The sequence below is a fragment of the Salvelinus sp. IW2-2015 genome, linkage group LG31, assembly GCF_002910315.2.
Source record: "Salvelinus sp. IW2-2015 linkage group LG31, ASM291031v2, whole genome shotgun sequence".
Taxonomy (NCBI): Eukaryota; Metazoa; Chordata; class Actinopteri; order Salmoniformes; family Salmonidae; genus Salvelinus; species Salvelinus sp. IW2-2015.
The window spans coordinates 19,433,927-19,443,626 of record NC_036870.1 but is presented as its reverse complement, the minus strand read 5'-3'; the positions used below and the strand labels follow the sequence as shown (position 1 = coordinate 19,443,626).

General features: G+C 45.5%; 1 protein-coding gene across 1 annotated transcript in view; it reads right to left on the bottom strand.

Annotated features, from left to right (window-relative positions):
• Positions 1–9,700, bottom strand: part of LOC111955524 (adenylate cyclase type 2-like) — a 99,020-nt gene that overhangs the window by 88,115 nt on the left and 1,205 nt on the right. The gene's annotated exons all lie outside the window — the stretch shown is intronic.

The window sequence follows — 9,700 nt, the reverse complement described above, 5'->3', positions numbered from 1 at the left end:
CGTGTTCGCTAGGTTCTATGGTTAGAATAGTGTTGTTCTGTGATGATTCTATGGTAGAATAGAATACACTGGTGCTCGCTGGTTCTATGTAGAATAGTGTTGTTCTGTGATTGATCTATGGTAGAATACACTGGTGCTCGCTGGTTCTATGGTAGAATAGTGCTGTTCTGTGATGATTCATGGTAGAATACACCCTTGTTATAAGGTTCTAGGTAGAATAGTTTTGTTTTGTGTGATTCTATGTAGAATACACTGGTGCCGCTGGTTCTATGTGTTGTCACGACTTCCGCCGAAGTTGACTCCCCTGCCTGTTCGGGCGGTGCTCGCGCGTCGTCGTCACCGTCCTACTAGCCGCCACCGATCTCCTTTTTCGTTTGTCTGTTTGTTTTGTCTTATTAGTTGCACCTGTTTTTTGTTTCGTAACGAGCTTCCCTATAATTAGGAGTTTGACCCGCCCTTGTTTTGTGCGGGATTGTTTTTGTTACGTGGGTGTATATTTGGGTGTTTGGCAAGTGTTGCTCTTTACGCCCTGGAATGTTCGGGCTTATTCAGTTTTCCTTAAGAATAAATATAAGGAATATTTTTCCCAAGCGGCTCTCTCTCTCTCTGCGTCTGGTTCTTTCGCCAACCTAGTCCCGCGTGACAGAATCCCGCACACCAAAATGGAACCAGCAGGAGCAGCCGCGTCTCCTCTCCCATCGATGGAGGAAGGGTCCTCCATCACACCAGTGTTCTTCACAGAATTGGGTCGGCTATGGACCAAATGATGGAGAGGATGATCGATGGGAGAGGAGTGGCCTTCCCACCTCATCTCCAGCACCCCCTCCTTCAACACCTCCTGTTCCTGTTTCAGCATCCGGTTCCGGGGCTCTTCGCTCGCTCCCACGGGAGTATGATGGGACGGCGCGGTGTCAGGGGTTTCTTCTCCAGCTGCGAGCTTTACCTGGCGACCGTTCGTCCTACTCCCTCCGGAGAGGAGAGCGTGAGCGCCCTCGTCTCCTGTTTGACTGGACGAGCTCTTAATGGGCCAACGCAGTGTGGAATGGCCAGACTCGGCGAGGATATCATACCCTGAGTTCACCCGCCGATTCCGAGCTGTGTTTGACCACCCACCAGGGGTCGTGCGGCGGGTGAACGGCTGTTCACCTGCGTCAGGAGACGAGGAGCGTACAGGACTTTGCCCTGGAGTTCAGACCTTGGCTGCAGGAGCAGGGTGACGACAGGGCCTTAATAGATCATTTCCGATGCAGCCTTCGGGAGACGTCCGCAGGGAGCTAGCGTGTCGGGACACCACACTCACGCTGGACGAACTTATTGACATGGCCATCCGTCTCGACACCTGCTGGTGCCGCGGACGTTCGGAACAGGTCCTGTCGTTTCCACCTCCCAGCCCTCCTGCTCCTATCCTATGGAGTTAGGGGGGCAGCGTCAAGGGGAACCGGAGGAGGAGTGTCCTCCTGCACCAGTTGTGGTCGGCGAGGGCACACGGCCGACCGGTGCTGGAGGAACTCTTCTGGGAGTCGGAGAGGGCAGGCGGAACACTACTCGATCACCCCAGGTGAGTCAGCACCAGACTTACCCAGAGCTTCCTGTTAGTCATATGTATGTTAACCTATTTCTCCCGGGTTTCTTCCCTCTCTACAGCATAAGGCGCTAGTCGATTCAGGCGCAGCTGGGAATTTCATTGATCGGGGCTCGCATTAAGGCTAGGGATTCCCCTTGTTGCTTAGACCTACACCTTTCCCTGTGCACTCCTTAGATAGCCGACCATTAGGGTCAGGAAATGGTCAGGGAGGCCACGGTACCACTGGACATGGTAACGCAGGGTAGTCATAAGAGCAGATTAGTCTGTTCCTTATCGACTCACCTGCGTTTCCAGTGGTATTGGGAATTCCCTGGCTAGCCCAGCACAACCCCGGTGATTTCCGTGGAAACAGGGGGCTCTTAAGGGTGGTCAGAGGGTGTCAGGCAGGTGTTTAGGAGTTGCCGTTGGTGCGACTACGTGGAGAGTCCAGACCAGGTTTCCACCGTTGCGCATTCCCTCTGAATATGCCGATTTGGCTATCGCCTTCAGTAAAAGGAAGGCGACCCAATTACCACCCCATCGACGAGGGACTGCGCCGATAAACCTCCTGGAGAACGCTGCACTTCCTACGAGTCACGTGTATCCTTTGTCCCAGAGAGAACAGCGGCTATGGAGACATATGTTACTGAACACTGGGACAGGGATACATTCGGCCCTCCGCATCACCTGTCTCCTCGAGCTTCTTTTTTGTGAAGAAGAAGGATGGCGGTTTACGCCCTCGTGCATTGCAAGGCTGAATGTATCGCACCGGAGAAAGCATCCGAGCAAGCGAAACAGTGCCCCTCTGTATGTGCAGGCCATCTTTCTGATGCTGTCTGGTCATAAAGAGTATGACATTGTTGCCGCCCGTAGCATTGAATGAAATGCAAGGGAAGCCAGCGAGCATTTGGCCTCCCTTGATAAAAAAGTATACAAAATTAGCGAGCTTAACTGTGAATGATCCTGGCACACCAAAAAAAGTGACAATGGAAGCCAGCTTGGATTGTTGCATCTAGTTGTGTTCCTAAATTAGCCATGGTGTCACGCCCTGGCCATAGAGAGGCTTTTATTCTCTATTTTGGTTAGGCCAGGGTGTGACTAGGGTGGGCATTCTAATTTCTTTATTTCTAGGTTTTCTATTTCTTTGTGTTTGGCCGGGTGTGGTTCTCAATCAGAGGCAGCTGTCTATCGTGGTCTCTGATTGAGAACCATACTTAGGTAGCCCTTTTTCCACCTGTCTTTGTGGGAAGTTGACTTTGTTTAGGGCACATAGCCTTTTGGAGCTTCACGGTTTGTTTTTGTAGTGTTTATTGTTTTGTAGTGTTTATTGTTTTGTAGTGTTTATTGTTTTGTAGTGTTTATTGTTTTCGACAACATGAAAGAGGATGATGGCATTGGCGTTTCTCTAGTAGGGAGAGTCAACTTATTTTTCTCCTTGCACGAACACGCACACAGACATCAGAACCATGGGCAGCCACATCATATTTAGCTTACATTGGTTGGACTAAATCGTTTTTGGTATCTTTTAGTCGTCACTGTATTTGACTAAGCAGAGGTGATATGATGATGTTGAAGTTGAAATGGTGCTGGATTAGTGGAGGCAGCTCCTGCTTTCTTTACGACTTGCGGAAACTCTCCGTGGTTCTAAATCAATAGTTGTTTAGTGGTCCGAAAATGTCAGAAAACATTAACTTGTTGACTATGCTGTAGGTCATGTAACTGTCTGTTACATTCAATACGCTTTGTGGACTTCACTGGATAGAGGTTGCTATCCAGTTTTGTGAAAAAACAAAGGTGTGCTTGAGTTTATTCTGCCACTGTTTCTTCTTATTGTCTCAGTCTGAGGCCTATATATCACAGTCACATGGCATATGAATTAACAGGTTATAGAGCAAACAACCCAATTATCACAACACATAGGTTGTAAAATTGCTTTTTTTCTGGCTTCCCCAGTCCTTTTACCCACGCACTGCTATTGACACACACACACACACACACACACACACATACAAGCAAACACACATGCTTGCAGGAACCCACATGTGTACACACACATACACATACACATGCACACGCACCCTCACATTAACACACAAACCGAACAGCTCATCTCTTCCCGGTCTGTAACTAAATAACTGAATAGTCCTGCTCTTTCACCACTTTACTGCTCTCACTAAGCCTATCTGTGGTGAAAACTACTGCCATTTGCACATTTCATACTGTTAACTATTTAAAACCATTTACAGCTATTTAAGCCTATTTCCCAGGCAGGATAAAGAGAGAGGGGGGAGGTTACCAGCTGCCGTTCTCTACAAGAACAATTACCTCCCTTTTACCTCAGACTGACTGAATCCATCTTTATAAAAGGGTGAAGAGGGAGGGAACATTATGTCAGTCAGCAAGAGGGAAGGGTTTTTGCATGTGTGTATGCGTATATCGCCATATGTGTGTGTGTGTGTGTGTATATGAATAGCATAGGTAGCATGATTTATTAAAAAAATATGCAACTTCCATGTTTTCTGAAAGTCTTGAATATTTATCCGACACGTGATGCAGATTATTAGACATATCTCGCCTCTCCCTCCCTGTCATGTTTAATGGACAGCCACCATTGTAGAGCCTAGAGCTTTCTATTCTAGAAGTGTTACAACATGACAGTGTGAAGTGTGAAAGTGTCAGAGTGTTAAGAGTGCCACAGTCTATGTGTGTGTGTGTGTGTCTGTGTGTGTGTCGTGGACTGTTGTGTTCGTGTCTGTGTCGTGTGTGTGTGTGTGTGTGGTGTGTGTGTGTGTGTGTGTGTGGTGTGTGTGTGTGTTGTGTGTGTGTGTGTGTGGTGTGTGTGTGTGTGTGTGTGCGTTGCTGTGCGTGCCGTGCGTGCGTGCGTGCGTGCGTGCGTGCGTGCGTGCGTGAGTGCGTGCGCATGTGTTTGACGGTGTGTGAAGTGTGAAGCCAAGTGTGTGAAGAAGACTATCACAGATCACTGTCTCTTCCTGGGATATCTTAGAATAGAGACAGAGGGTGCAGCAACATCAACAACAACAGAAGTGTCCAGACTAATGTTGCGGGGGTCAGCTGCTTGTTCACCCGCATCCGCCCGCAATTGCTAATAACCAATCCGCAAGCGCCAGACTATCAGCGACTATATGTGACAAAGTGAAAATCTGAGGCCCGCAACTGACCCTAACCCGCTAATATACATTACAAGACCAAAAGTATGTGGACACCTGCTCGTCAAACATCTCATTCCAAAATCACGGGCATTAACATGGAGTTTGTCCCCTCTTTGCTGCTATAACAGCCTCCACTCTTCTGGGATGGCTTTCCACTAGATGTTGGAACATTGCTGCAGGGACTTACTTCCATTCAGCCACAAGAGCATTAGTGAGGTTGGGCACTAATGTTGGGCGATTAGGCCTGGCTCGCAGTCGGCGTTCCAATTCATTCCAAAGGTGTTCGATGGTTTTGAGATCAGGACTCTATGGCGATTTCTGTATGGATCTCACTTTGTGCACAGGGGCATTGTCATGCTTAAACAGGAAAGGGCCTTCACCAAACTGTTGCAAGAATGGTATAGTATGTAATTGTGTGCTGTAGCATTAAGGTTTCCTTTCACTGGAACTAAGGGGCCTAGTCTGAACCATGAAATACAGCCCCAGACCATTGTTGCTCCTCCACCAAACATTACAGTTGGCACTATGCATTCGGGCAGGTAGCATTCTCCTGGCATCCACCAGACCCAGAGTCGTCCCTCAGACTGCCAGATGGTGAAGCGTGATTCATCACTCCAGAGAAAGTGTTTCCACTGCTCCAGAGTCCTGGCAGCCCCCCGCACCTCACTGATTCAGAGGGGTTGGGTTAAATGCGGAAGACACATTTCAGTTGAATGCATTGTCCCCCTTTCCCTTTTCCTTTCCAATGGTGGCGAGCTTTACACCAATCCAGCTGACACTTGGCATTGCGCATGGTGATGTTAGGCTTGTGTACGGCTGCTCGGCCATGGAAACCCATTTCATGAAGCTCTCAACGAACAGTTATTGTGCTGACTGCCTCTGGAAGCAACGAGTGCTGTGAGTGTTGTAGTGAGTGTTGCAACCGAGGACAGATGATTTGTACAAGCTTCAGAACTCTGCGGTCCATTTTTGTTAGCGCGTGTGGCCTACCACTTCACGGCTGAGCCGTTGTTGCTCATATACGTTTCCATTTCACAATAACAGCATTTACAGTTGACCAGGGCAGCTCTAGCAGGGCAGACATTTGACAAACTGAGGTGACATCCTATGACGCTGCCACGTTGAAAATTACTGAGCTCTTCAGTCAGGCCATTCTACTGCCAATGTTTGTCTATGGAGATTGCATGGCTGTGTACTCGATTTTGTAGAATGAGTGTGGCTAAAATAGCAGAATCCACTAATTTGACTGGGTGTTCACATACTTTTGTATATAGTATATAAAAAAAAAATTGTCCACATACTTTTGGTCATGTAGTGTAACTGCAGGGACTGCGGGTTATGAGTCAACCCTCACAACACTAGTCCAGACAAGGGTTTCACCATTACAGTAGTAACCCACACTGACATTAATAAGTAGTTCAACAGTCAAATCTGTTCCAATATACAGGAAGGCATACAGTAGTTCAACATCCTAACTATCTGTTCCAATAGCAGTCCTTTTCACAACCAGAGATTTCCAGGGTGTGGAAACATAAACAATGGACTAAACAGGGAAATAAATAGCAACCTACAACGGGTGGCTGGTATTCTGTCACAATGCGTTACCTCCTGAACTGTACAATGCACACACACAGTCTGGTACAATTACTGCATGATCACTTTGTTCCATGTTATCACTTGGTTACACACACACACACACACACACACACACAACACAACAACACGACACACAAGCACCACACACACACACACACACACACACACACACACACACACACACACACACACACACACACACATTTTTTAAGTAATGCAACCTCAGGACTATATGAGAGAGCAATCTTCAGGGATATTTTCTCTGAAAACACAAGATAAGCTTCAATAGGAAATGAGAGACTTCCTGAGATACAGCACAGGCAGGGTTTCAGGGTAAAACTTCACGACACACACACGCACACACACAAACGTATGAACGTGCGCACATGCACACACACACACAGAGAATCTCAGATCAGTTGTTTTTGTGTCTGACATTTCAGCAGTACTAGTGTTGCTTTGGTTAGGCTTCTGTGGTTGTACTGACCACACAAACATCAACATCCTCTTCAGAATACAGGTACACAGAGTGCATTAAACACAACTCTTACTGGAGGGCTTTCTGTCTATTGTTTGTTTGCTAGTATGTAAGATATGTGACAGAGACAGAGAGGAAAAGAGCGAGAAAGGAAAGAGAGAGAATCAGGGAGAGAGAGGCGAGGTAGAGAGAGCAGAGATAGAGACTCAGGGCCAGTTCCAGGCATAAGCAACAGAAGTGGTTGCTTAGGGCCCTCGGCTGCTAGGGGGCCCCTGAACCCCAACTTTTTTTAGGAACTCAGTCAGGGTCTCAAGTTCCTGTTGAGAGTAAGTATAGTAGAATGCAGGTGCAATTTCTAAAATGTTTAGATTGGTAGTTAGTCTAGCCAGCTATCTAAACTTGTGGTAATCATGGCCGAAAACCGGCCGGGCATGCAGGGCACGTGCCCAGGGGTCCTGACCTCCAAGGGGTCCCCATTGATTTGGCTAGTCATTCCTACTCAGATATAATGTAGAACTGCCCCCCACCCAAATCTCTCTTGGGGCCCCCAAAAGGCTAGAGCCAGCACGGAGAGACTGACGGTATTTGATTGTGCCATTCTTGTTGGCTGATGGGTAACGTTACTATAACATTCCTACAGGAACAATACATGAAACATAGAAATATTTTATTTCTATGACAGGAACATTACACAGTAATGACAATAATACACAGGTTGTTATCAATAAACGTCCCAATAAGATGCAGAACATTTGTTTTGCCTGCTGGGGTGCAGGGAGAACCCCAGTTCCGCTAAAACTATTGACAACTGCTTGCGGTTTTCAAGGGATTGTTTAAGAAATTTTACAATTATTTGGTTGTAATATGATCACCTCTTTAAAAGCAGAACAACTAATTTCATATTTTTACATACAATGCAATTGCGCACATTTAGCTCTATTTAGCTCTACAGCATATAACTGCATGCTTTTCGTAATTAGTATTTATGTCATTTCAGAGGGTAGCCTATCTTTTTGACATGTAGGTCTAGCTAGCTAGCTAGCTAAGCAAACAACTTCTGTCATTTAGCTTGGTTCATCAGAGATAGCTAAAGGCTTTTGTAAAGAGATGGACATGTAAGATTTATTTTGAGTCCAAGCCTGTCCTAGTGGTCTGTCTGATTACTGTCAGCTGGCAAGCAAATCAAACAATATTTAGATAACTAGCTAACTAGATAACCTAGTTGTATACACTGAAAGTTAGCTTATTACCTAGCTGGCCAAATTGACATGATCTGTCATTAGCTAGTTATTCGATTTGACTTGGTCCATCAATCAATGTCATGTCTGTCTCATTGCACAGCAGCAACAGTGATTTTAAAAGGTCTTAAAACAATGTAAATAAGGGGATGGGGATAAATATGTTAGCTATACTAGGTACGTTGGTTGGAGAAAAATGTAGATAGCTAACTTACCACAATGTTTATGCAACTTTACAAAGTTTCTAGCTAGCTTGCAAACAATTTCTCTAGGTACCTAGCTACATTACATGGGCAAATGCACCCTTCTGCTGCTTGATAGGCAGAGCCCACAATGGATGGAAAATGTATATAAACTATACATACTTGTCAGGTATAGCTAGTATACTTGTATTTATATCAAATGTTATATCAATTAAATGGTGGCTTATATTGAGAGGTAGAGGTGTACTCCATCGGTGGTTTGCGCTGTAATGCACTGGAGCAGGTTACGGGCTTTTGCCCTCCCAGCTGAGAATGGAATGTTTGAAATGGAGCGGGATATGACGTCATTGATAACAACCTGTGAGGCGACATCATAATCAATCATTCAGGATTTAGCCAAGAGTGTTATTCCAGGAATGTTTTTGACTAGGTGAAACATTCTAACAACCCACTGTGGTTCATACTTTTTAAGAACAACCCACTGTGGTTCATACTTTGTAAGAACAACCCACTGTGGTTCATACTTTRTAAGAACAACCCACTGTGGTTCATACTTTRTAAGAACAACCCACTGTGGTTCATACTTTGTAAGAACAACCCACTGTGGTTCATACTTTGTAAGAACAACCCACTGTGGTTCATACTTTGTAAGAACAACCCACTGTGGTTCATACTTTGTAAGAACAACCCACTGTGGTTCATACTTTGTAAGAACAACCCACTGTGGTTCTGTTGCTGGAGTGCTCCTGGAATAGATCAGAGAGAGAAGACTGAAGAAATGGCATGAAGATACACCTAGAAACTAACAGCTAGCTTTGATTATATAATAGCATTCTGGCAGCCTGATAATTTGAGATGGCTGGAGTTTTTATTTAAGACAGTGCATGGCAGAGTTCAACTCAGTATAATGTATTCCGTCCTGTGTTGCTCATTTGGTAAGAGCATGGCACTGGCAATGCCAAGGTTTTGGATTTCAGTTCCCACTGGAATCATACATAAAGATGTATGCATTCATTATACTGTAAGCCACTTTAGATAAAAGCATCTGATAGGTTTATATGATTACTAAGCCTATATTACAACTTCCTTTCCTTCAGAGGCAGTAAAGAAGGAATTGTTGTTGAACAGTTACATACAGTACATGCTCCACATTGACCCATTTCTACATGCTATATTGTCACGGTCCTTGATAAATCTCCCATAGTCGACCCTCTAGTGGCAGACAGACCTATAGGGTTGAATCCCACATTGAATCACACTATATGTTATTTTTTCACATCCATCCAGAACTATCATGAGTTATGAATTGATATTCTGCTGTTACACTGAAAACAGCTTTGGACCTTCTGTTGCAATACTCTAACTTTTCTGCTGCGGTGGCGAGGTGTGTGTGTGTGTGTGTGTGTGTGTGTGTGTGTGTGTGTGTGTGTGTGTGTGTGTGTGTGTGTGTG